This window comes from Lissotriton helveticus, chromosome 8 (genome assembly GCF_964261635.1).
Source record: "Lissotriton helveticus chromosome 8, aLisHel1.1, whole genome shotgun sequence".
Lineage (NCBI taxonomy): Eukaryota > Metazoa > Chordata > Amphibia > Caudata > Salamandridae > Lissotriton > Lissotriton helveticus.
The window spans coordinates 775,055,601-775,083,235 of record NC_136069.1 but is presented as its reverse complement, the minus strand read 5'-3'; the positions used below and the strand labels follow the sequence as shown (position 1 = coordinate 775,083,235).

Sequence of the window (27,635 nt, the reverse complement as noted above, 5' to 3'; positions counted from 1 at the left end):
TCCAAATATTGTACCAATTTTTTAATAACGGGGAGGTAGTTCTGAAAAGAACTTTTTTTTTAATTGTTTTTGTTGTTATATATTTTTTTTATTATTTTTCGGAACATTTTTTTACTTTTTTTGAATTTTTCTGAACAGTTTTATATTTTTTGGGGGTTTTCTTGGAGGGGGCAATGAAAACGATTCATTGTAAAGGTCTCAACAGGAGCAACAAAACAAAAAAAGAAGTATTTATTATTTTGGGCGTTTCGTACAAACTTGCATATGATAGTCAATAGCTCTGTTGATCAGAGTGATGCTTCTTTCTCCGTAGGAAATGAATCCATCGCAAAATACGCAGATGTGTTTTACTTCACCAAATTTCATTTGTATATTTGGCACCATCTCCCTGCCCTCTGGTCCCGTTACTTCCGGTACAACAGATCTTCTGGCCATAATAGGGAGATTATCTAGGTCGTTCCGAAACTGTGCAGCACTGTAGTTGTTAGGATGCCACCTAGTCATATGGCGATGCATTGTGTAGTTTCCGAAACTGTATTTTTTCTCGGTTCCTCTGGACAGTCTATCTTGACATATAAGGCAAGTTACGTATCTTGCATTTACTTTTTTCTGACCTTTGGGAATTTAAAAAAATTGCCAAATGAAGTTTTCTTTCCGGTGAGACGTCCTGGGCTGCTCAGGCAAAAACTGCCTCTCTTCGTGCTCGTCGTCCTGTTCCTCTTCTTCCTCTTCTTGTTGAATTATAACTTGAGCAGGTGGTCCACTCTTCCTTGGATGTGGTGGAGGTGGTGGGGAAGCACCCGCTGAAGCTACTAAAGAAGCCATTGCTCAGTGATCACAAAGGGTCTTTCTCTCACAATGATGAAAGTCAGAGTGAGGAAATAAGGAGGGATTTTCATCATTTGGGAAAAACAAGAGTTCTCAACCAATCAAAAGTGTTCATTTTAGATTATATGACCTAGTCTTACATCATTAGGAAACCAAAAGTGAAATGAACCAATGAAAAGTGTTATTACCAAGTCACATGACTTGCTGTGTTTACGTTAAGCGCTTTGCAGGGCCTCCCGGTTTGCTTCCAGAAACCTGCGCTTTGCGACTCGCTTCGCGTACCAGTTCGCTAACGTAGCACGTCATATGACGTATCACGCGACAACGTGAAACGTCATGCGGACGGGAGGCGTCACGATGTTGTTTTCTAACGCGGCACTTGCGGTAAAGAAACGTTTACCGGCTCGCGGTCTATTTCGCGGCATCAAGGTCAGCTAACGGGAAGCTTCCCGATTCGCGAAGCGGGAACGAAGAAAAAAAAATATTTAAAAAAAAAATTATTCATAAACATATAAAATATATTTTTGGATTTAAAGAAGAATACATTTTACAGCTACAGATATTAGCTGTTAAAAAACCAATGAAATTCACAGAAAAAAACATAGGTTATAGACCATATATAGTTAGGAATTAGCATTTACAAAACCTTGAAAATTCACTGAAAAAACCATAGGTTATAGACCATATATAGTTAGGAATTAGCATTTAGAAAACCTTATTTTACTCACACAAAACCATTGAAATTCCATATATAGTTAGTTGCACTAACTATATATCGCGCACCCGCAATCCACTGCTGATGATGTCACATATTACATCATTCATGACATGGTCAGTGACATCACTGATGACATCACTGATGACATCTCAAATGACATCACTGATGACATCATCTAGTGTCTGTGTGTTTTTGTAAAGTTTAAATACGTTTTACATATTGAAGAATGAGTGGATGTATGGAAGACTGAGTGTGTGTGTGGCTGGCTGGGAGGTGTGTGACTCTGTGCATATCAATGTGTACTTGTATCAGTGATTGTATAAGAGAGTAAGTATGTGTTAGTATATGTGTGAAAAGTATGGTGTTCTGTGTTTAACTATAGATGAGGAAATCGAAGTGTGATTGATTCTTCACAGGACTGACTAGGTGTATGAGTGCATATGATAGTGTTCTAATAATAACTGACTGTATGTATGAGTAATTGTATGGGTGAATGAGTGAATGTGTGTGTAGACGTACGAATCAGTGAGTGCGTATGTAGTAACTGGTATTGGTGTGTCATGATGTAATCAGTGATGTCATTTGAGATGTCATCAGTGATGTCATTTCAGATGTCATTAGTGATGTCATCAGTGATGTCACTGAAGTATGGTGCTCTGTGTTTAACTGTATAGATGAAGAAATGGAAGTGTGATTGATTCTTTACAGGACTGACTTGGTGTGTGAGTAACTCCATGGATGAGTGGCAGTGTGTGACTGTCACCATAGGTGTATGAGTGCATATGATAGTGTTGTAATAATGAGTGACTGTATGTATGAGTGATTGTATGGGTGAATGAGTGAATGTGTGTGTAGACGTAGGAATCAGTGAGTGCGTATGTAGTAACTGGTATTGGTGTGTCATGATGTCATCAGTGATGTCATTTGAGATGTCATCAGTGATGTCATCAGTGATGTCATTTGAGATGTCATCAGTGATGTCATCAGTGATGTCACTGACCATGTCATGAATGATGTAATATGTGACATCATCAGCAGTGGATTGCGGGTGCGCGATATATAGTTAGTGCAACTAACTATATATGGAATTTCAATGGTTTTGTGTGAGTAAAATAAGGTTTTCTAAATGCTAATTCCTAACTATATATGGTCTATAACCTATGGTTTTTTCAGTGAATATATATATATATATATATATATATATATATATATATATATATATATATATATATATATATATATATATATATATATATATATATATATGTATATATATAATTATATAGTATGTTTTTTTCAGGGAGAATATATATATATAGATCATTATATAGTATTTAAAAAACTACATATAAGGCACTGTACTTAGTGTTATTGCCTATTCTTAAGGCAGGACAGTCACAATATTACTGCTGTACCTGGGACAATAGGTTTCTGATGCATTGTTGTAAATAATAGTGCTCGGTCAACTCCTGCTATGTGGGAGTGTCTTGGCTCTGGGCCCCCCAAATATGGGTATGCCCCAAATATGTTTGGTTCTACTATGCTGGGGGGGGTTGTTTGGATGGGTATTGAGATGGCTTTGGTAGGATTGGGGTGCTAAAGTGGGAGGGGGATAAGGGGTGTTTGAGAAGGGGAGGGGGGACTGTTCTTGGCACTTGCTGTGTAGTACAATTGGACTGTTTGGTAGCGAACAATGTTTGGTGCTACTCAGTATGGGACCTTTCGTGAGGTCCTCTAGTATGCTTGGGTGGGGGGGGGAGGGAAGATCAGAATGGGCATTGGTAGGGTTGCAGGGAGTGGGCAGGAGGGGGGAATGTTGTGGCGTTGTTTTTATTGTACAGCACTGTGAACTATATTGGCATTACAAGGTTGCATGCATTTGTCAGCAGCAATGTTGGTGGGTTGCATTGGGTGTTGCCTCACTCTAGTACATGATGGAGGGGGCAGGTAAACGTAAGTGGATCACATGGAACGTCAGGGCGTTAAATAGCCCGAAAAAAACTAGACAGGTGCTGGCGTACTTGGATCGTCATAATGTCCAAGTCGCGTCCTACAAGAGACGCATCTTACTGAACGCACTGCGTCATGCATAGCCAAAAGGTGGGCTGGAGTTCACCTTGCCTCTTCATACTCATCATATGCAAGGGGGGTGATGGTACTAAGTAAAAAAGGTATCCCATTTGAGAGCACTCATGTAGAAATTGATACAGATGGACAATATATTATAGTGCAGGGTAGGCTCTGTGGTACCTTGCTCACGGTGGTGAACGTCTATGGCCCGAACATAAATGATCCGGAGTTCTATAACCTGCTGTGGAATAAAGTGTATAGGCTGCCGATGTCTGCTATAATCTGTGGAGGGGATTTCAATGGGGTGTTGGATCAAGGCATGGACAGGCAAGCACTACTGTAAAAAGGGCAGCACAGGTTGTCCATGATGGAATGTCAGGCTTGGGGCTTGATGATGTTTGGAGACTGCGACATCCTGGGTTGTGGGAGGGATATTCTACTTATACACACACAACTCATGGTCTCGGTTGGACTATTGGCTGGCGACGCATGATGTCAACACTTGTTTTTTTTAGGTGTCACATCTTCCGCGAACGTTGTCAGATCATGCGCCAGACTACTTGAGATGCAACTGACTACCTATGCGCCGGCCCCGTTTAGATGGAAGCTGCAGCCATCGGCTTTATTAGACCCTGTTTTTAAGGAAGGGCTAAGGGAGGCTATTGAAAATTACTTTGCGTAAAATCTCGGATCGGTGCAGAGTATGGGTACCATCTGGGAGGCGTTTAAAGTAACTATTCGAGGGGCCTGTATTGGCCTGCAGGCAGGAGTGCTTAAATCTATACGCGACTCCGTGGGGAAAATAGAGCGTGAATTGGCACGGCTGGAACGGCAATATGAGGAAACACCTATTGCGGCTACACTAGCTGCTATAGGAGCACAGGTGACGGAGTACAACGAGCTAGCAGATCAGGAGGTACGGCATCTGTCCCGTAGATGTAGGGCCTGATACTATGGTGAGGGTGGTGGGCTGGAACGGGCATTAGCTGAGAGAATTGCGGAGCCGTGGGCTAAGCATTGTAATGTGCAGGGCTTTACGGAGGAGGGTTAGACTATTTCTGACACTGCTGGGATACTGGAGCAATTTGTCAAACATTATAAGGAGATGTATGGGAGTAGGCGGACTGCTAGTGAGGAAGAAATAGCACAGTATTTAGATGATGTGGCCTTGGTATGGCTGTCTAAGGGTCAACAGGATTTTTTGATGCACTCGCTCACTGCTGTGGAGATAAAGGATGCCATTGCTGCATTACCCAACGGGAAAGCAGCGGGGTCTGACGGGCTTCCACCTGAATTTTATAAAGAATATGCGGATATGATGCTGCCTCATTTAACAGCCATGTATGCAGAGACGTTTGAGCAGCAGCGTCTGCCTGACTCCCTTAGGGAAGCCTTGATCATCGCACTTTTGAAACCCGGGAAGCCGCCGGATCGGTGTGAATCATATAGACCGTTATCACGTATGAACACCGATGTTAAGATTCTGGCGAAAGTCATAGCAACACGATTACGCCTACTGTTAAGTGTGATGGTACTCCCAGATCAATCGGGATTTATCCCTTCTCGCTCCACGGCAAACAATCTGAGGGTGCTTTTTGCGGTATTACATCTTTTAAAACCAGAATTGCCAGCAGTCGCGGTTTTACTAGATGCCGTTTAGGCGTTTGATTGGATTGCATGGACTTATATGTTTGCTGTACTTCATCGTATGGGGATGCCGTTCTTTTTTACAACTTGGATCAAGTTGCTGTACACTGATTCGGTGGCTAGGGTGTGTGTGAATGGACATGTCTCCGATTTGTTTCCGATTAAGCGGGGTACACAACAGGGCTGTCCACTCTCACCCATGATTTTGCACTTATGTTGGAGCCCCTGGCGTGCGTGTTGAGGCAGAGGCATGCTAGCTCAGCCTTGAGGTTCTATCAAAGACCATTAGCAGTGTCCAGGTACGCTGATGACATGGTTCTGTATGTGAAGGAACCAGCACAGTATCTGGAGCAGGTTAGTCAGGAGTAAATCCGTTTCGAATGGTATTCGGGGTTAGCTATTAACTGGAGTAAATCTGTCATACTTCCACTTACGCAGAACACAGAGCCATTCGAGCTCAACTACCCTCTGGAGTGGGCTACGGATCCTATAAAGTATCTTGGAATATGGATACATGGTGACCCGCAGGAGGTCAGGGCCAATTACGGGGTGGCAATCTCGAAGCTTGAAGACCAGGTGTTTCAGTGGATTCGGTTACCACTGACTTTTGCAGACAGGGTGGCGCTCATCAAAATGGTGGTGCTCCCAAAATTCTTGTATTTGTTTGACAACATACCTGTCAAGCTGACACAGCACTTTATTAATATGCTACGCTCCTTGTTAATCACACTCACATGGGGGGCAAGAAATCTCGAATAGGTTGGGAGACACTTACAAAGCCCTATGCTATGGGTGAATTTACGGTGCCCGACATGCGCTTATACTATCTGTGCGCTCAGGTGCAGCTTGCTTATTATTGACACAATGCGCCACCATTCACGCCACATGTGGCAGTGGACGCTAGCGTGGGGCACCCTCTGCCCCTGAAGGCGATTATTGTTAATCCATATTCCGTATATGAACGGGGAGTGGTTGACACAGTTGGATGCACGGCCCGAGTCTAGGAGGAACTTGGGAGGAGGGAGTGACAACTCCACCTGTATGCACCTGCCATGCCTTTACTACACCACGCAGCGATATCTGTGACAGGGGAACTGGGGCACTCAAGGTTTTGCAGGCCGCTGGGTATGCACAATGGGTGATGCTCATATAAATGGGACATTTACCTCAGTGTACGAGTTTGTGAAGGAGGGGGCGAGCGAGGCAATGACCACATTTATATACACTAGACTCCGCTCGGCCATACGCAGTTTGTACTCAGACTTTCCTGCGGAACCTCCCACATTGGGGGATTTCCAGCTGCTATATACCGCACAGAATAAGGTTAAATTAGTTTTACCGCTTATTATGCCTCCCAACTAGATGAAGGTGCGGCACCAGGCAACTCTAGGGCCAAGTGGGATGTATGTCTGACACAAACACTCACAGACGAGGAGTGGGAGGAGAGCTGTCGCATGACTGGGAGCTTCGCGGTAAATGGCAATTTCAAACTTATTCATTATAAGTACGTCCACCAAACGTATAATACCCCTGCCCAATTGCACAGATATGGCCTGCGCAATCTCCCATTGTTGTAGGAGGTGTGGTGTCGACAACGCCAAGTTAATCCATTGGCCTGGGCTTGTCCCAAAGTGTCTGCCTTCTGGGCCGATGTGACTGCAGCATTGACGGAATTGACAGAAGTGCAAATAATGATGGATGTAAAGATCTGCTTATTGGGTTTTGTTTCTGAAGTGCCGGCTGGTGTCCGTAAACTGGTGGTGCTGGCTTTGCAGTTGGCTAAGCGCAGAGTCGCTCTATGTTGGGATGGTAGGCCGGTGCCTTTGTTGAAGCAATGGCTATATGATCTTGCTTACTGCAGGGATCAACTCAGCTGTTATGCTGAGGAGTTACCGAGGGCATCTAGACCATGAGATATATGGGGCCCCTACACCACATATAAGTTAACCCGCTCAGTGGATGAATACTTACATATTGTCTGATTGAACTGTTAAGAAGGAATTGTCCTAAACCCCTGAATATGTTCCCCTTTGCAATTTGTGTATGCACTGATATATGTATTGTGGCAAATTCACACCTGATGCAATATGTATGATATTGATTGTATGTACCTATGACTGCTGTACTTTGTTTTTGATTACAAAATGATAAATAAGTACAAATATATTATTTTTATTAATATCTTAGATCATCTCTTGCCCTAATATGTATATTAAAGACACATACATATCATTTTAGAACATAATTTTTTTTTGCGGGAGTCGTGCACCCAGAGCGCCCCAGCACGTATATGATGCCACACGGGACCCGCCACTGCGCAAGCATCGCGTACCGTAATGCGCATGTGTTGCGAATGCGCAGGAGCAAGAGTCGGGGTCTGGTTGCATACCAATCGCACACATCACGTAATATTAAATGTATATGATGTAACTGAAAAACACGCATTAAAAATAATAGTGATTTTGGGACATAAATAATAGATCTGCTTTACTTATATTAATATTCTCACAGCTTGATTAAGCCAATATCCCCACTTTTTTTATTTTGGTGTTGCGACTATTTGACACAGTTGTGACTCTTTGACAAAGTCAGTAAGTATGCATGAGTACGTCCAGGACCTGCAAGACCAACCGTGCGCTGTGCATGCCAGAAGGCTGTGTACTGAGGTAGGTAGGGCACTAGCAGGAGGCATGGCACAGGGTAAGGACTTGGGCAGGGCCTTGTGCCAACTCTATGCTGCGCGTGGCTGAAAGCTGGGCACTTGTGGGGTTTGCTTTACGAATGGCAATAAAGTGTTTCTTTATGCTAAAAACACCTAGAATTTACTAAAAAAATTAAGGCTAAAGTGACAATATAGTTAGGAATTGTAATGAATTTTTACTTTACATTTACAAAACCATGAAAAATTCATGGGAAAAAGTAACATTATAGTAATGTGAAATGTCAGTGACAACTTGCATTTCAAACTTAAACAAAAACACTGAAATTCACCAGTTCCAGTTATCCTAAATATCTATAACTCATGACCTAAAGTAACTATAACTTTCAGCCTCGCCTTGTACTGATTGAGAACTCACATATTACAACATTCATGATGTGTTCTGTGACTTCATTTATAGCATTACTGAACTGACATAATTGATGTCAACACTGTGCATGACCTGGGTACAAGTTGTTCTTACTTTATGACATGAGTTAATGGGCTATAATGATTTGAAATACCTATATCTGGTGAATCACAGTGTTTTTTTTTAGTTTAAACCATTACTTTGACACTGAAATGTTCACCTAAATCTAACGTTACTTTATTCTTTGTTTTTTTCAGTGAATTTCAACGTTTTTTTAAGCAGGAGGGAGGGGAGTGGTAACTCAACAGAACACTTAGAGTAGATAGGAGTGGCAGGTCAATGAAACATGGTGGGCAAAAATGATGGAGCAGGGGTATGCACACACATATCGGAGGGCAGGGGGGATGAGAATAGGGGCAGCAAGCTAAGCATAGAGGCTAATCAGGAGGTCAATGATGGGGCATAGAATTGGGCAATGGAGGGCGGGAAGAGTGGACTGGTAAATCATGCTAAATGGAGGGCAGTGGAAGCACATCAGACCGTGCATGGCAGGAGGAAAGAGGCTAGTCCATGGATTCGGACAACAGAGGATAGGGAGGAGGTGGATGGGGCAGTAAGCTAACTGTTCAGAGAACGTGGGAAGGCCAGTGGCAGAACAACGGCCACACAGGGCTGTAATAAGGGAGCAAGGACATGGATTTTGACAAAGGATGGCTAGGAGGAGGGAAGGCCGGAGCAGCAAGCTTGGGTAGGGGCAGCACAATGCCAGGCCCTGCTTCCAACCCCCCACCATCCATTGTGATATGCATCTTACTTAACCTTAAAAAAAACAGAAATTTGCTGAAAAAAACAATGATTACAGGGACAGTATAGTTAAACTCAGATTATACTCATACACAAACAGTGAAATTCAGCAGTTATAGTTACCTGAGCTAACTATAACTTACGCCCCCGCAATGTATTGTGTTCGGCGAGAAGGAAGATATCTGGTCGACGGAATGGTGGCCTTCATCTCTGGGGACCTGTCCGGCCCCAACCCTCGCAGCACGAAATCTGGGGGTTATGTTTGACCCGGCCCTTGACATGGGTATCCAAGTAAAGAGGACCATTTCAACTTGTTGGGGCATTATTGGAATCTTGCGGAAAATTAAGCATTACCTGTCTGTGCAAGCCCGGAAACAAACTGTGGTAGCACTGATAGCATCTCGGCTTGATTTCTGTAATGCCCTATACGCGGGACTTAATAAAGGCCTGTTGCAAAGACTTCAATCGGTGCAAAATGCAGCGTCGAAGTTTGTACTTGACCTACCTAGGAGGTCGTCAGCTACTCTCGCCAGGAAATCCTTGCATTGGCTTCCAATTGATGCCAGGATCTCCTTCAAAGTGCTCTGTTTGGTGTTCGGAGCCCTGAACAGAAAAGAGACTGGAGGAGTAAAAGACCTCTTGACTCCTTATGCCCCCGTCAGGAACCTCCGCTCCTCAATGAAGGCTCTCCTTACAGCTCCCCGAGTGCGAAGAGCGAAGTGGGGAGGCAGAGCCTTTTCCAATCTTGCTCCTAGATGGTGGAATACTGTACCCCGAGAAATCAGGATGCTGCCTTCAATACAAACTTTTAGAAAGGCCCTGAAGACATGGCTCTTTGTCAAAGCTTACCCCTAGCTCTTTGGTTCTGCCTTTTTGATTTTTCTTTTGTAGGCGCCTTGACGCCTACGGGCAAAGTCGCGCGTTATAAGTTTATTTCATTTCATTTCATATTGCTAATGACCTCAGACATTACATCATTCATGAGATGGTCAGTTACATCACTCATGACATCACACATGACATCTCAAATGAGCTGTGAATGGAATGGAACTATAAACGCTTGAACTTTATTTAGGGATAGTGTGTATATATTAACACCCCTTTTTTTCTTTTCTTTCGTGTAAGAACGATTATAATACGCAACGTGCCCAGATCATTATGGCCGATAGCCTTTCACTTTAAAGTAATGTGTAGTCTATTGTTTATGTTGATGTTTGCAAACCTAAGAATGTTTATTATAGATAAGTAATGTTGATGAACATACAGGTATGGCGGTCACGGGGCAAGATATGCTGAAATGAAATTGTGTGCATATTAACACTTGGTTTCTTTACTTTATTGTATCAATTCCTGAATTTTCACATTGTGCCCAGGCCAATATATCCGCCACCCTTTTGATTTAAAGTAATATGTAGTCCTTAGTTAATGTTGGCAACTTTAGGCATTTGTACATTTGAATAAGGATGCAACAAGGACGTCTTGTATCGTTATCAAGGTTCGGACGAGCCGAAACGCATGGATCATATCCTTTGCAGATTAAATACTTCCAAACTACAACCTGAGTGCTGATTCCTTCCTTGTCAGAGTGAGAGGAGATTAAATACATACTATATATAAAATTCACTGAAAAAACACAAGTTTCAGAGACATTATAGTTAGAAATTAGCATTTAAAAATCTTCAGAAATTCACTGAAAAAAACACAAGTTTCATGGACTACATAGTTAGTTGGACATTTCACTCGTACAAAACAAGAGAAATGCGGCTGTTATATTTAGTTGTGCTAACTATAACTCGCTCCCCCGCAATGCACTGCTGATGATGTCACATATTACATCACTCATGACATGGTCAGTGACATCACTCATGATATCACTGATGACATCTCAAATGAAATCACTGATGACATCATCCATGTGATCATCTGATGCACCTCCTCACACCCTAAAATATAGACTAACACTCTTGAAACCATAGACACACCAATACTAGTACAGCTACAATATTCTGTGCACTATGCATGCCGACCTCTAACCAGCAACATACTATTGCTACGCTCTTCTAAATACCCAGTTAGTACCTATGCAGTTTAGGAATCCTTCTGTCTGTCTCATGCACTTCTCCATTCACCCATCCAGCAGGTCCTACGTATCCTATCACTCACCAATACCTAAGCACTTATAAATTCACTATACACTCTGTTTGAAATATTGTAATTATTCTAGTTACTAGTCATGAACTTTTGGAATGGCCGAGCTACTAACACAAGTACAGCTGTTATATTTTGTGCACTATCCAAGCAGACCTTTAACTAGCTACATACTATTGATACACTCTTCTAAATACCCAGTTAGTACTCATGCAATGTAGGGATCGTCCATTCTGTCCCATGCACTTCTTTAATCACGTATCTACCACTATCTACTTATCCTATCACTCCACCAATATGTAAGAACTTACAAAATTAAGTCTTCACTCTTTTTGCAGAACTGTAATCATTCCAGTTACTAGTGGTATTCTTATAAAATGACCTAGACACCAACACAAGTACACATAAAATATTCTGTGCATAATCCATACAAATCTCTAAGCAAATACATACTATTGCTCCACTCCATTAAACACTGAAGTAGTACCCATGCAGCTTGGAATACCTCCTGTCAGTCTCATGCAATTCTTCAATCACACATCCAGCCCTATGTTCTTATTGTATCAGTCTGCCAATACCTAAGCACTTATGGGGCAGATTTACAAGCACCCTTTTCCACCAGTATGTCACTTTTTGTAACGCAGTGATGGCGCTAGGCACTCCTTCATATTTACAAGGATAGGAAAATCCACCCTGCATTGTTTTTCCTCTCCATGTAAATACGACCCCTTCATACACAGAACTTTGCGTTGAAAGGGCGTTCTCCAGATTTATGAGAAATCGTAAATCTGGAGATGTGTGTGAATGCTGCGCCATCCTAGAGTAAGGCGCAACGAGAATTGTTTTCATTTCTCCTCATTTTTTCCTCTTTCAGTACATGCTGCATTCCACAGCATACATTGAAAGAGGAAAATGCCTTTCCTGATTGTTTTTGTGCAGGAAGGTGTGCCTTCCTGCACAAAAACAATCTCCACATGACACAGACATCCTTGCACCATGGTGCAAGGGTGCCTGTGTCACCGCATGGCTGCAGTTTGTGCAGCAGTGCAGAGGGAAGAACAGAGTTTCAACATATTCATGTACATATGTCACATCCCTGTGCTTCGGAAGTGACATAGTGCAGTGCAGCTAAAGAGCTTGCAGTGTCACGCTGCAGTACTTTCTCATAAATCTTCACCTATAAATTCACCATACACTACTAATGCATTCTTTCAGTCAATCATGCTGTATACATATATGGAGTCAAGCAAGCCCGGCTGAAGACGGCTGTAATGCCAGAAACCGGTCCTGGGAAGCTTGATTCCGGTCCAGGGAAGACATGGCTTGACAGTTCGGGCTGGACTGTTCCCATGAGGCACAGGGTCAGACTGATTTGCATATGGCCATGTTTGAACTGGGGTGGCGGAGTGAGCTAAAGAACGGTGATAGATTAAACCCAGATCAGTTGACTGGGGGTGAGTGTTTGTATTGTCAACGCTCCGTCCATCATCACCTTTGGGTTTTCTTTGTTCGCCCTAAGTTGGCAGGGTATGCTCAGACGTGAGTCCCTTGCTCACTTTGCCACTGGAGTCAAGCAAGCCCGGCTGAAGACGGCTGTAATGCCAGAAACCGGTCCTGGGAAGCTTGATTCCGGTCCAGGGAAGACATGGCTTGGCAGTTCGGGCTGGACTGTTCCCATGAGGCACAGGGTCAGACTGATTTGCATATGGTCATGTTTGAACTGGGGTGGCGGAGTGAGCTAAAGAACGGTGATAGATTAAACCCAGATCAGTTGACTGGGGGTGAGTGTTTGTATTGTCAACGCTCCGTCCATCATCACCTTTGGTTTTTCTTTGTTCGCCCTAAGTTGGCAGGGTATGCTCAGACGTGAGTCCCTTGCTCACTTTGCCACTGGAGTCAAGCAAGCCCGGCTGAAGACGGCTGTAATGCCAGAAACCGGTCCTGGGAAGCTTGATTCCGGTCCAGGGAAGACATGTCTTGGCAGTTCGGGCTGGACTGTTCCCATGAGGCACAGGGTCAGACTGATTTGCATATGGCCATGTTTGAACTGGGGTGGCGGAGTGAGCTAAAGAACGGTGATAGATTAAACCCAGATCAGTTGACTGGGGGTGAGTGTTTGTATTGTCAACGCTCCGTCCATCATCACCTTTGGTTTTTCTTTGTATACATATATTCAAGCAAACTTTCACACATTACTTTGCAATTATAGTTATTTCTGTAACCAGATAGGGTAGTTCTTTTTTCTTTTGTATATTTTATTTTTTTCTTAACAATTTTGTATTTTTTTGAGTGTTTTTTCAAAAAAAGAACAAATAAAACAGGAAACTTTTGGAATTACTTATCATTCCAAAAAAAAATACAATAATAATTACGTTGCGCAGCACAAACTGCATACACCGACTGCTCACCGAAGTATATAAGTTTCTTACACTTCACTCAGTGTTGCTCGAGAAAGGTGAATTCCATTGCAGATGGTTCTGAGGACGCTCCAGACGTACTTGCCACAGCAGATGAGGTGTTTAAAGCAGCTCACCTCATTTGCTCCTGAGAAAGATTGAGAGGATGTGGGGTCCGGAGATGCTTGTACATAGAAGCAGTGTCACAAGAGTATTTTTCACTGCCTCTTGACAGGACTTGGTCACAAATTTTGCACGTCACCTTTCTCGCATTTACTTCTCTCCAGGTGGAAAAGTGAAGAATTTCTGAACAACAGATTTGTCTTCAGAAGATACTTCCTCCTGCTGCTGCTGCAGTCCAGATGCCATTTTGTTTGATATTTTTTTTAAAACACCACAAAAAAGACAAGCAAAAAGGGTTCTTGTAGGAAAAGAGATGTCTCTCTAAAGATGCTCCAACAAGAATGATTAAAATTTGTGGGGTCCTTCAATAGTTACAGTGGGAAATGTTATGAACCAATGAATTTTTTTTTTTAGGTCATATGGGATCTGCGCACTCTGCGCTCACCAAGCACCCACCCGACGCGACTTCGCGAAAATATATTTAAAAACAATAGAAGCTTATTATAAGTACAAATATATTATTTTTATGAATATCTTAGATCATCTCTTGCCCTAATATGTATATGAAAGACTCATACATATCATTTTAGAACATAGAAAAATGTTGCGGGAGTCACGCACCCAACGCCCCACAGCACGTATATGATGTCATGCAGGACCCTACACCGCGCAAGCGTCGTGTACCGCAATGCACATGCGCGTGAATGCGCAGGAGCAGGAGTCGCGGACTGGTCGCATACCAATCGCGCACATCATGTTATATTAAATGTATATGATGTAACTGAAAAACACGCAGCCGTCGCACACCGTACGCGGATTCATCACGACTTTTCTAAAATGGCGGCTAGATTCCGCACACCCACCGTGATGTGTGTATGCTTTGGGTGCGCGACTCCGGTAAAAAATTTGACAAAAAGAAAATAATATAAAAATATTAAAATAAAAAAATTAAACAATATTTCTGTTTGAATTAAAAAAATATATTTTTTGCAATTTCATAAAAATATAAAATTTTATTTAATGAATAAAATATTTATAAATAAACAGTTAAAAAATGGAGAAAATCAGTACAAAAAATAGGTATAACAACTATTACACTTAAAAATTAGCATTTAGGGGCATGGCCAAGATGGCAGCAAGGTAGGAAGCAACTATCGGAGCTCCTTCTCGCCGTCCACCGATATTAGCCTCAATTAGCTTCTGCGGGAGCCCTGCCGACATCTCCTCGCACCAAGATCCCCCTGTGCCTCCTTCGATCTGCTCCCGGTGGCGGGCGGCCACAGCACACCCCGGTGACGTCGGCCGGAGCGGAGTGCGGCCTGCATGATATGCGCCACGCTGCGGCAGCGCTCTCTCGTAAGGGGCGGCCCCTGACAGGGGTTGCCGAGGCCGGCTCCTGAAGTAGAGGCCTGCACCGCGCGACTTGGAAAACGTGCGGGCTGCGCTCTGTCACCCCATCAATGTGGGCTGCCTGCTCCAGAGTTGCACGGAGCAATTATGCAAGGCGGACTGACTGGGGCATCATGAAGGGCGGAGGACGTCTGGGAGCCTGAGAGCCAGCGGAGCAGTACAGATCAGCGACGGAGATAGAGGTGAGCTCCCCTCCTGCAACGGCGGACTGAGGCGGTGGCCTATGGCCAGCAGCGGCCGCTCACACCCAGGCACCGTATAAGGCAGATCTGCTAGTTTTTTCAGTAGCCTGACAGAGACCGGACACCCTGGGAAGGCCGATAGCAGTAACTCTCCATTTGCCACGCTGCGTAACACCACAGCTCTAGTGCCTGCTCAGAGCAGAGAGTCCACACCGGGGTGCTGTGCCTTTAGAGTGGTCTGGGGGCTGGGGTAGCATCGGTGAGGTGTGGGGCGCACATCTACCCCCCCTGCTGCTGTGGAGTGCCCTCGGCCCTCTTTGAGTTGGCAGCCTGCACCCATTCTTATGGGCGGTGAAGTATGTGAACGGCTTCGGACTGCATGGGGACGAATGGCAGAGCCTGGGTCTGTGATACTAGTGGGAGACGCAACCACTGCACATGGTTTCTTTGGGTGTCCATCCTTCCCCCGAGGCCTGAACCCACGGGCACATCACTTCGCGGGAGACGGGTTGCGTGGATAGAGGGGGTGCGGCCGTGCTTCCAACAGGCGTTTCTGGGACTGCGGTTGTCCTATTGAACAGGCCCGAAGAAGAGCCCCTTTTGACCATAGCTCGCCCATAATACAGTGATTTGTGCTTGGAATGCTTGAGTGTGCCGCCTGATAGTGGGCCTGCTTCGAGGGCGAAACGGAGCAGACGTCTAAGGGCTAGGCCAGTGGGGGATACCTGAGAGTGGCCCGGGAGTGATGCGGAGAGCTAGATTAGCCCTGCAGAGCATCCCCCGGCACCTATTCTAGAACCTTGGAGCGGCGCCTGGCCTCGGTGGCAGGGGCAGAACAGTAACTGAGCGAGTGTGGCTGCATACCTTGAGCAGGCAAACTTCCCAGGCGCACCTGGGAGCGAGGTGGGTCCCGGGCAGGTCCGCTGGGGACCGTCTTGGATACGACATTGGAGCGGACACGACAGCGGAGCAGACGCGTTTGGTTCCTACGTGGCTGAGGAGAGGGATCAGCTACATTCACGGAGCATAGGGCGCTCCTGACGGTGCGCACCTCTGGTGGCACACAAGCATGTCCTCATCTAGAACGCGCAAGCAGAAAGCCTTGATGGACATCTTCGCTAGAACTCCCTCCGTGCACAGCTTGGCATCTGCTACCCCAAAAATGGCTTCCCAGCAACAGTCCCCCGGATCGAATGGTGAACCCATTACTAAAGACTTCCTGGAATCCCTCTTTAACACCCTCCGGGGGGACATCCAGAGTGTGAAAACAGACCTGACCGCCGAAATAAAAGAAATCCGCAAAGACGTAGACGAGGTGGGAGAAAGAGTGGCTATGCTCGAAGGCAGGAGTGATACGGTGATGACAGAGGTGGCCATGTTACAGGAGGAAATCATACGCCTTCAGTATCAGCACCTAGATACCCAAGTGCACCTCGAAGATTTGGAAAACAGATCGCGCAGGCACAACATCAGAATTCGAGGGGTCAAAACCACTGATGATACTAAGGATCTCTTTGCTTTCACAACATGCTTATTCCAACATATCTTGGGAGTCCCTGGCAGCACGGACATTGTTTTCGATAGAGGTCACCGAGTGGGCCCTGCGCACGCCCCTAATGCACCCCCAGACGACATCTTAGTATGCCTTCAGGACTTTAAGACTAAGGAGGCCATCTTATCAAAGGCACGAGCTCTCCATCCTGTCTCCTACAATGGACACAACCCAGTGCTCTATCAGGATCTGGCCCTGATCACCCTGCAATGCCTCCACCAGTACCGTCCAGTGACAGAGCACCTTCACCAACAGGGCATTCCATACTCGTGGGGTCACCCATTTGCCTAATATTTCGCTTCAATGATAAGTAACACCAGATGCACTCGCTTATTGACCCTTTCCGCCTCTTGGGCTTGACCTTCCCTAGTGGAGAGGACAATGACCAGAGCACCAACTTGGGGCCTGAGATCACCCCATCAGGATGGCAGCGCCAGAGAAGACAACAACAGGCCCGGAAACCGACAGAAGCGCACATAGAGAAGGGTCAGCAAGATGCTCTCTCCTTAGCTTCGGAGGCTCTGGAAGGGGCGGGCCAGACTGCTGCCTGATCAACAGCCGCTGTGTATGGTCAGTCATGGTTCCCCAATGAGAAGTGGATGGCGGGAGGAGCAGGATCCTCCCACTTGGTCACACTGTGAGCCCTGCTATGACGACTTCCTGGCTTATCTGGGAAGACGGACATTACCTATGGACCTTTCTTTTGTTCCCTGTTCTTCTACTCCTTGTTGTATTTGAGATTTTATTTGGGTATGTGCCCTTTTTGGGAATTGTTTTTTTGGTTAGGGGTTCCCTCGTCCACCTATTTTTATTGCTCCTTTGTTTTCTTTCAGCCGCGGCATTGCTTGCTTACACTGCCGATAATCTTTCATCACCTCCATCTCATGACACATGGCACTTTAGCCCATCCACAACCTCCTAATGCCACTTGACCTAATTAAGATTCTTACGCTCAACGTAAAAGGCCTAAACAATCCCATCAAGCGCAAAGCGATCCTCAGTTATTTTGATCAATCCAAAGCAGACATATGCCTCTTGCAGGAGACACACCTCCTATCCATTGACCATTTCAGATTGAAATCCCGGGCCTTCCCCATACAGCTATACTCTTCTCCAAAACATCCAAGTCAGCCGGAGTGGCCATACTTGTTTCCCGTTCCTTAGAGGTAGAGTACTCCAGAAGGAAGCCGAAATTAAAGGACGCCTACTCACATATCAATTTGCCTTGGGAGGGATGACTTTTGTAGTGGGTTCCGTATATGCGCCCAATGATGGACAGGTCAAATTCATTCTCCAAGCCCTTCAGGATGCTGCTTCTATGGCAGATCGCTACTTGTTGTTAGGGGGGGACCTCAATACTGTTTTTGACAATGACATGGACCGGTCCTGCCAAAGAACACACCAGACGGGGGTGCTTACAGCTTCGGGGCGGACCTGTCTTCAGGATCTGGGGCTAATAGATCTCTGGCGCCATTTTCACCTGCGCACCTGTAGCCATACCGTTTACTCTGGGGCACATACAACGTACGCACGATTGGACTATTTTCTATGCTCCTCCTCACTCCGGGCCCATGCGTGCAGCGTTGACATCCTGACAGCTTTCCTTTCTGACCATATCCCCCGTCCTGGCCTCCTTCCTTTTGCCAGCTTTGGAGCGGCCCCTTAAACAGTGGCGCTTGCGCGACACATTGCTACACCGCACCGTAGTGGTAGAAGAGATAGAGAAAGCTATTTCGGATTTTATTGCCCTAAACGATAACTTCGATACCTCGTTGGCTACACAATGGGGGCGCTGAAAGCTGTCCTTCGAGGGGAACTCTTAGCCATCTCCGCTGCGGATAACAAAGAAAGGACCCGTAAGAGAGCGGAACTCACCCAGAAAGGGTCAGAGTTGGAGCAGATGCACCAACGCACAGGCGCTTCACGTGCCTGGTGGTAGCTCTGCATAGAACGCAAACACCTTGCTATGCTGGATCAAGACAGAGCCGAATACGCGGCCCATAGGCTTCGCCATTCCTACTACACGGGGGGATAGATGCAGCCGTTTACTGGCTAACAAACTGCGAGAGGCCAGGCGGAGACAGGGAGTTCATGCGATCCTCACATCGCAGAGAGAACTCGTCTCGGAAGACGCGTCAATTGCCGAAACATTCCGAGATTTCTATGCTGACCTCTACGCAGGAGATCCCCTTGAGATCCAATTTAGCACTGAGTATATAGCTAAGGCCTGCATGCCCTCACTTACACAAGCCAAGCCGATCACCTCGACAGGCTGATACAGCTGGAGGAGGTTATCTCCACATTTCGCGCCTAAAGTTAGGTCAATCTCCCGGCCCGGATGGCTACACGGCAGCCTTCTATAAGGCGTTTTGCAGCCAGCTGGCCCCTGTCCTGACGGCGTTATTGAACACCATTGAGCATACTGGAGCCATCCTGGAGGAAATGCTAGAGGCAGAGATAGTGGTTATTCCCAAGCCGGGAAAGGATAACACGGTCTGCAGCGCTTATAGGCCTATCTCTCTTTTAAACATTGACATCAAATTATATATTAGCATCATAGCATCTCGACTGGCTCCGTATATGGCCCAACTAGTCGAGTCAGACCAGGCAGGCTTAATCCCGCAGAGGCAGACTAGTGACAACACTAAGTGTATTCTACACCTGCTAGAACGGGCCTGCCGCACGCAAGGGGAGTACATGCTCCGGGTCATAGACGCGGAAAAGGGTTTCGATAGGGTGCATTGGCCTTATTTAGAGATGGTTTTGAGGGCTGCAGGCTTTGGTGAGAAGCTGCGAACCCGAATTTTAAATTGTTATCGCTCCCCCTGGGTGAAGATCCGAGTCAACGGTCATACTTCCTCTCAGTTTCCTATTGGGGGAGGCACTAGACAGGGGTGCCCGTTGTTACCCCTCCTTTTTGCCCTCTATATGGAGCCTTTGGCCCTTAGACTCGGGCAGCACCCTCTTATAACCGGGATCAAGTTTGGGGGAGATTTGCACACCGTTAGTCTCTATGCCGATGATATCCTTCTCTCCCTCTCCGATCCAATAATGGCGATGCGCGCCCTCTTTGTCGAACTAAACTGTTTTACGCAAGAGTCCGGTTTTAAGATTAACATGGACAAATCCATAGCTTTGAACATCTCTCGCTCCCCGCACACTCTCACGCACCTGCAGGAGGAATATCCGGTGGTTTGGGCCTCAGCCACAGTTCCCTACTTGGGAATCCAACTGGCCCCCACCATACTGGCTACTGCGGATATCAACTACTCCAGTCTTCACGCACGTATTCGTATTTCACTCAATAGATGGAAACCCTGCATAATGTCCTGTCTGGGTCAAATTGCGGCTGTTAAGATGACAATCCTCCCTCAGATCCTTTATCTATTTCAGAACCTTCCCCTTCGACCCCCGCCCCAACGTTGGATTCAACAAACACAGGCGGACCTATCACGCTTTATATGGCATGGGCGTAAGCCGCGTTTCTGACACCAAATTGCAGTATTGCCGCCAGAGAGGGGGGGTGGGTGTCCCCGACATTTAGCTTCACTTCCACGCTGCCCAACTCCAATATCTGGTAGAGTGGCACCGCTTGGAATCAGAAAAGCACTGGCTGTTCCAGGCGGTGGCAGGCAGGCCAATACAAGGGGTGCCCTTTCTTAATAAGTCCCATAGACCTCCTAACGCATATGCTTCACACATCACGGGTACAATAATCGACTCCTGGGACCATACGAACGTTTCCAACCAATTGACCACCTTTCCGTCCCGCCTTACACCGCTCTTTGATAATCCAGAATTTCACCCTAGCACAGTTGCCTCTGCCTTTGGGACGTGGCGCCCCTCTTCCTGTAGATTGATGGGCCATCTCCTTGATACAGATGGCATCCACTCCTTCTCGCGGTTCAGAGAGGAATATGGTCTTCTGCAGTTGGAGCGGTTGCCATATCTACAGGTCCGGCACTGGGCACTGCACCCAACAGTTAAGCCACCAGCGCAGTGTCTATTGACACCATACGAAAAGTGGCTAGTGACGCACACCTCTGATAGGAAACTTGTCTCTGACATATACAAAATGTTGTTGGCCAATTCCACACACACATACAACGCAGGTAGATCCAGGTGGGAGAGGGACTTGGGGAGGGCGCTGAGCCATAGGGAGTGGGAGGGTGTCTACCTCAGGGCGAGACACTCAGCGTACCACATGGGCCTCACAGAGACCCTGACTAAGTTTGCCGCCTATTGGTACTACACGCCTGAGCGTATCCACCGCTTTGACCAGTGCAGGCGCAACCGGTGTTGGAGGGAGTGTGGGGAGGTGGGTACCCTGGAACACATCCTATGGGGCTGTCCAGCTATACAACCATACTGGTCCCAGGTCCTGGCCGTCCACCGATATTAGCCTCAATTAGCTTCTGCGGGAGCCCTGCCGACATCTCCTCGCACCAAGATCCCCCTGTGCCTCCTTCGATCTGCTCCCGGTGGCGGGCGGCCACAGCACACCCCGGTGACGTCGGCCGGAGCGGAGTGCGGCCTGCATGATATGCGCCAAGCTGCGGCAGCGCTCTCTCGTAAGGGGCGGCCCCTGACAGGGGTTGCCGAGGCCGGCTCCTGAAGTAGAGGCCTGCACCGCGCGACTTGGAAAACGTGCGGGCTGCGCTCTGTCACCCCATCAATGCGGGCTGCCTGCTCCAGAGTTGCACGGAGCAATTATGCAAGGCGGACTGACTGGGGCATCATGAAGGGCGGAGGACGTCTGGGAGCCTGAGAGCCAGCGGAGCAGTACAGATCAGCGACAGGGATAGAGGTGAGCTCCCCTCCTGCAACGGCGGACTGAGGCGGTGGCCTATGGCCAGCAGCGGCCGCTCGCACCCAGGCACCGGATAAGGCAGAGCTGGTAGTGTTTTCAGTAGCCTGACAGAGACCGGACACCCTGGGAAGGCCGATAGCAGTAACTCTCCATCTGCCACGCTGCGCAACACCACAGCCCTAGTGCCTGCTCAGAGAAGAGAGTCCACACCGGGGTGCTGTGCCTTTAGAGTGGTCTGGGGGCTGGGGTAGCATCGGTGAGGTGTGGGGCGCACATCTACCCCCCTGCTGCTGTGGAGTGCCCTCGGCCCTCTTTGAGTTGGGCAGCCTGCACCCATTCTTATGGGCGGTAAAGCATGTGAACGGCTTCGGACTGCATGGGGACGAATGGCAGAGCCTGGGTCTGTGATACTAGTGGGAGACGCAACCACCGCACATGGTTTCTTTGGGTGTCCATCCTTCCCCCGAGGCCTGAACCCACGGGCACATCACTTCGCGGTAGACGGGTTGCGTGGATAGAGGGGGTGCGGCCGTGCTTCCAAAAGGCGTTTCTGGGACTGCGGTTGTCCTATTGAACAGGCCCGAAGAAGAGCCCCTTTTGACTATAGCTCGCCCATAATACAGTGATTTGTGCTTGGAATGCTTGAGTGTGCCGCCTGATAGTGGGCCTGCTTCGAGGGTGAAACGGAGCAGACGTCTAAGGGCTAGGCCAGTGGGGGATACCTGAGAGTGGCCCGGGAGTGATGCAGAGAGCTAGATTAGCCCTGCAGAGCATCCCCCGGCACCTATTCTAGAACCTTGGAGCGGCGCCTGGCCTCGGTGGCAGGGGCAGAACAGTAACTGAGCGAGTGTGGCAGCATACCTTGAGCAGGCAAACTTCCCAGGCGCACCTGGGAGCGAGGTGGGTCCCGGGCAGGTCCGCTGGGGACCGTCTTGGATACGACATTGGAGCGGACACGACAGCGGAGCAGACGCGTTTGGTTCCTACGTGGCTGAGGAGAGGGATCAGCTACATTCACGGAGCATAGGGCGCTCCTGACGGTGCGCACCTCTGGTGGCACACAAGCATGTCCTCATCTAGAACGCGCAAGCAGAAAGCCTTGATGGACGTCTTCGCTAGAACTCCCTCCGTGCACAGCTTGGCATCTGCTACTTCAAAAATGGCTTCCCAGCAACAGTTCCCCGGATCGAATGGAGAACCCATTACTAAAGACTTCCTGGAATCCCTCTTTAACACCCTCCGGGCTGACATCCAGAGTGTGAAAATAGACCTGACCGCCGAAATAAAAGAAATCCGCAAAGACGTGGACGAGGTGGGAGAAAGAGTGGCTACGCTCGAAGGCAGGAGTGTTACGGTGATCACAGAGGTGGCCATGTTACAGGAGGAAATCCTCCGCCTTCAGGATCAGCACCTAGATACCCAAGTGCACCTCGAAGATTTGGAAAACAGATCGCGCAGGCACAACATCAGAATTCGAGGGGTCAAAACCACTGATGATACTAAGGATCTCTTTGCTTTCACAACATGCTTATTCCAACATATCTTGGGAGTCCCTGGCAGCACGGTCATTGTTTTCGATAGAGATCACCGAGTGGGCCCTGCGCACGTCCCTAATGCACCCCCAGACGACATCTTAGTATGCCTTCAGGACTTTAAGACTAAGGAGGCCATCTTTTCAAAGGCACGAGCTCTCCATCCTGTCTCCTACAAAGGACACAACCCAGTGCTCTATCAGGATCTGGCCCTGATCACCCTGCAATGCCTCCACCAGTACCGTCCAGTGACAGAGCACCTTCACCAACAGCGCATTCCATACTCGTGGGGTCACCCGTTTTGCCTAATATTCCGCTTCAATGATAAGTAACACCAGATGCACTCGCTTATTGACCCTTACCGCCTCTTGGGCTTGACGGTCCCTAGTGGAGAGGACAATGACCAGAGCACGAACTCGGGGCCTGAGATCACCCCATCGGGATGGCAGCGCCAGAGAAGACAACGACAGGCCCGGAAACCGACAGAAGCGCACATAGAGAAGGGTCAGCAAGATGCTCTCTCCTTAGCTTCGGAGGCTCTGGAAGGGGCGGGCCAGACTGCTGCCTGATCAACAGCCGCTGTGTATGGTCGGTCATGGTTCCCCAATGAGAAGTGGATGGCGGGAGGAGCAGGATCTTCCCACTTGGTCACACTGTGAGCCCTGCTATGACGACTTCCTGGCTTATCTGGGAAGACGGACATTACCTATGGACCTTTCTTTTGTTCCCTGTTCTTCTACTCCTTGTTGTATTTGAGATTTTATTTGGGTATGTGCCCTTTTTGGGAATTGTTTTTTTGGTTAGGGGTTCCCTCGTCCACCTATTTTTATTGCTCCTTTGTTTTCTTTCAGCCGCGGCGTTGCTTGCTTACACTGCCGATAATCTTTCATCACCTCCATCTCATGACACATGGCACTTTAGCCCATCCACAACCTCCTAATGCCACTTGACCTAATTAAGATTCTTACGCTCAATGTAAAAGGCCTAAACAATCCCATCAAGCGCAAAGCGATCCTCAGTGTTTTTGATCAATCCAAAGCAGACATATGCCTCTTGCAGGAGACACACCTCCTATCCATTGACCATTTCAGATTGAAATCCCGGGCCTTCCCCTTACAGCTATACTCTTCTCCAAAACATCCAAGTCAGCCGGAGTGGCCATACTTGTTTCCCGTTCCTTAGAGGTAGAGTACTCCAGAAGGAAGCCGAAATTAAAGGACGCCTACTCACATATCAATTTGCCTTGGGAGGGATGACTTTTGTAGTGGGTTCCGTATATGCGCCCAATGATGGACAGGTCAAATTCATTCTCCAAGCCCTTCAGGATGCTGCTTCTATGGCAGATCGCTACTTGTTGTTAGGGGGGGACCTCAATACTGTTTTTGACAATGACATGGACCGGTCCTGCCAAAGAACACACCAGACGGGGGTGCTTACAGCTTCGGGGCGGACCTGTCTTTAGGATCTGGGGCTAATAGATTTCTGGCGCCATTTTCACCCGCGCACCTGGAGCCATACCGTTTACTCTGGGGCACATAAAACATACGCACGATTGGACTATTTTCTATGCTCCTCCTCACTATGGGCCCATGCGCGCAGCATTGACATCCTGACAGCTTTCCTTTCTGACCATATCCCCCGTCCTGGCCTCCTTCCTTTTGCCAGCTTTGGAGCGGCCCCTTAAACAGTGGCGCTTGCGCGACACATTGCTACACCGCACCGTAGTGGTAGAACAGATAGAGAAAGCTATTTCGGATTTTATTGCCCTAAACGATAACTTCAATACCTCGTTGGCTACACAATGAGGGGCGCTGAAAGCTCTCCTTCGAGGGGAACTCTTAGCCATCTCCGCTGCGGATAACAAAGAAAGACCCGTAAGAGAGCGGAACTCACCCAGAAAGGGTCAGAGTTGGAGCAGATGCACCAACGCACTGGCGCTTCTCGTGCCTGGCGGTAGCTCTGCATAGAACGCAAACACCTTGCCGCGCTGGATCAAGACAGAGCCGAAGACGCGGCCCATAGGCTTTGCCATTCCTACTACACAGGGGGATAGATGCGGCCGTTTACTGGCTAACAAACTGCGAGAGGCCAGGCGGAGACAGGGAGTTCATGCGATCCTCACATCGCAGAGAGAACTGGTCTCGGAAGACGCGACAATTGCCGAAACATTCAGAGATTTCTATGCTGACCTCTACGCAGGAGATCCCCTTGAGATCCAATTTAGCGCTGAGTATATAGCTAAGGCCTGCATGCCCTCACTTACACAAGCCAAGTCGATCACCTCGACAGGCTGATACAGCTGGAGGAGGTTATCTCCACATTTCGCGCCTAAAGTTAGGTCAATCTCCCGGCCCGGATGGCTACACGGCAGCCTTCTATAAGGCGTTTTGCAGCCAGCTGGCCCCTGTCCTGACGGCGTTATTGAACACCTTTGAGCATACTGGAGCTATCCCGGAGGAAATGCAAGAGGCAGAGATAGTAGTTATTCCCAAGCCGGGAAAGGATAACACGGTCTGCAGCGCTTATAGGCCTATCTCTCTTTTAAACATTGACATCAAATTATATATTAGCATCATAGCGTCTCGACTGGCTCCGTATATGGCCCAACTAGTCGAGTCAGACCAGGCAGGCTTTATCCCGCAGAGGCAGACTAGTGACAACACTAAGCGTATTCTGCACCTGCTAGAACGGGCCTGCTGCACGCAAGGGAAGTACATGCTCCGGGTCATAGACGCGGAAAAGGGTTTTGATAGGGTGCATTGGCCTTATTTAGAGATGGTTTTGATGGCTGCAGGCTTTGGTGAGAAGCTGCGAACCCGAATTTTAAATTGTTATCGCTCCCCCTGGGCGAAGATCCGAGTCAACGGTCATACTTCCTCTCAGTTTCCTATTGGGGGAGGCACTAGGCAGGGGTGCCCGTTGTCACCCCTCTTTTTTGCCCTCTATATGGAGCCTTTGGCCCTTAGACTCGGGCAGCACCCTCTTATAACCGGGATCAAGTTTGGGGGAGATGTGCACACCGTTAGTCTCTATGCCGATGATATCCTTCTCTCCCTCTCTGATCCAATCATGGCGATGCGCGCCCTCTTTGTCGAACTAGACTGTTTTAGGCAAGAGTCCAGTTTTAAGATTAACATGGACAAATCCATAGCTTTGAACATCTCTCGCTCCCCGCACACTCTCACGCACCTGCAGGAGGAATATCCGGTGGTTTGGGCCTCAGCCACAGTTCCCTACTTGGGAATCCAACTGACCTCCACCTTACTGGCTACTGCGGATATCAACTACTCCAGTCTTCACGCACGTATTCGACTTTTACTCAATAGATGGAAACCCTGCATAATGTCCTGTCTGGGTTGAATTGCGGCTGTTAAGATGACAATCCTCCCTCAGATCCTTTATCTATTTCAGAACCTTCCCCTTCGACCCCCGCCCCAACGTTGGATTCAACAAACACAGGCGGACCTATCACGCTTTATATGGTATGGGCGTAAGCCGCGTTTCTGACACCAAATTGCAGTATTGCCGCCAGAGAGGGGGGGTGGGTGTCCCCGACATTCAGCTTCACTTCCACCCTGCCAACTCCAATATCTGGTAGAGTGGCACCGCTTGGAATGAGAAAAGCACTGGCTGTTCCAGGCGGTGGCAGGCAGGCCATTACAAGGGGTGCCCTTTCCTAATAAGTCCCATAGACCTCCTAACGCATATGCTTCACACATCACGGGTACAATAATCGACTCCTGGGACCATATGAACGTTTCCAACCAATTGACCACCTTTCCGTCCCGCCTTACACCGCTCTTTGATAATCCAGAATTTCACCCTAGCACAGTTGCCTCTGCCTTTGGGACGTGGCGCCCCTCTCCCTGTAGATTGATGGGCCATCTCCTTGATACAGATGGCATCCTCTCCTTCTCGCGGCTCAGAGAGGAATATGGTCTTCTGCAGTTGGAGCGGTTGCCATATCTACAGGTCCGGCACTGGGCACTGCACCCAACAGTTAAGCCACAAGCGCAGTGTCTATTGACACCATACGAAAAGTGGCTAGTGACGCACACCTCTGATAGGAAACTTGTCTCTGACATATACAAAATGTTGTTGGCCAATACCACACACACATACAACGCAGGTCGATCCAGGTGGGAGAGGGACTTGGGGAGGGCGCTGAGCCATAGGGAGTGGGAGGGTGTCTACCTCAGGGTGAGACACTCAGCGTACCACATGGGCCTCACAGAGACCCTGACTAAGTTTGCCACCTCTTGGTACTACACGCCTGAGCGTATCCACCGCTTTGACCAGTGCAGGAGCAACCGGTGTTGGAGGGAGTGTGGGGAGGTGGGTACCCTG

General features: G+C 47.8%; 1 protein-coding gene across 1 annotated transcript in view; it reads left to right on the top strand.

Annotated features, from left to right (window-relative positions):
- LOC144772911 (uncharacterized) overlaps positions 1–27,635 on the top strand; it is a 2,519,762-nt gene that overhangs the window by 807,371 nt on the left and 1,684,756 nt on the right. The window lies entirely within an intron of this gene.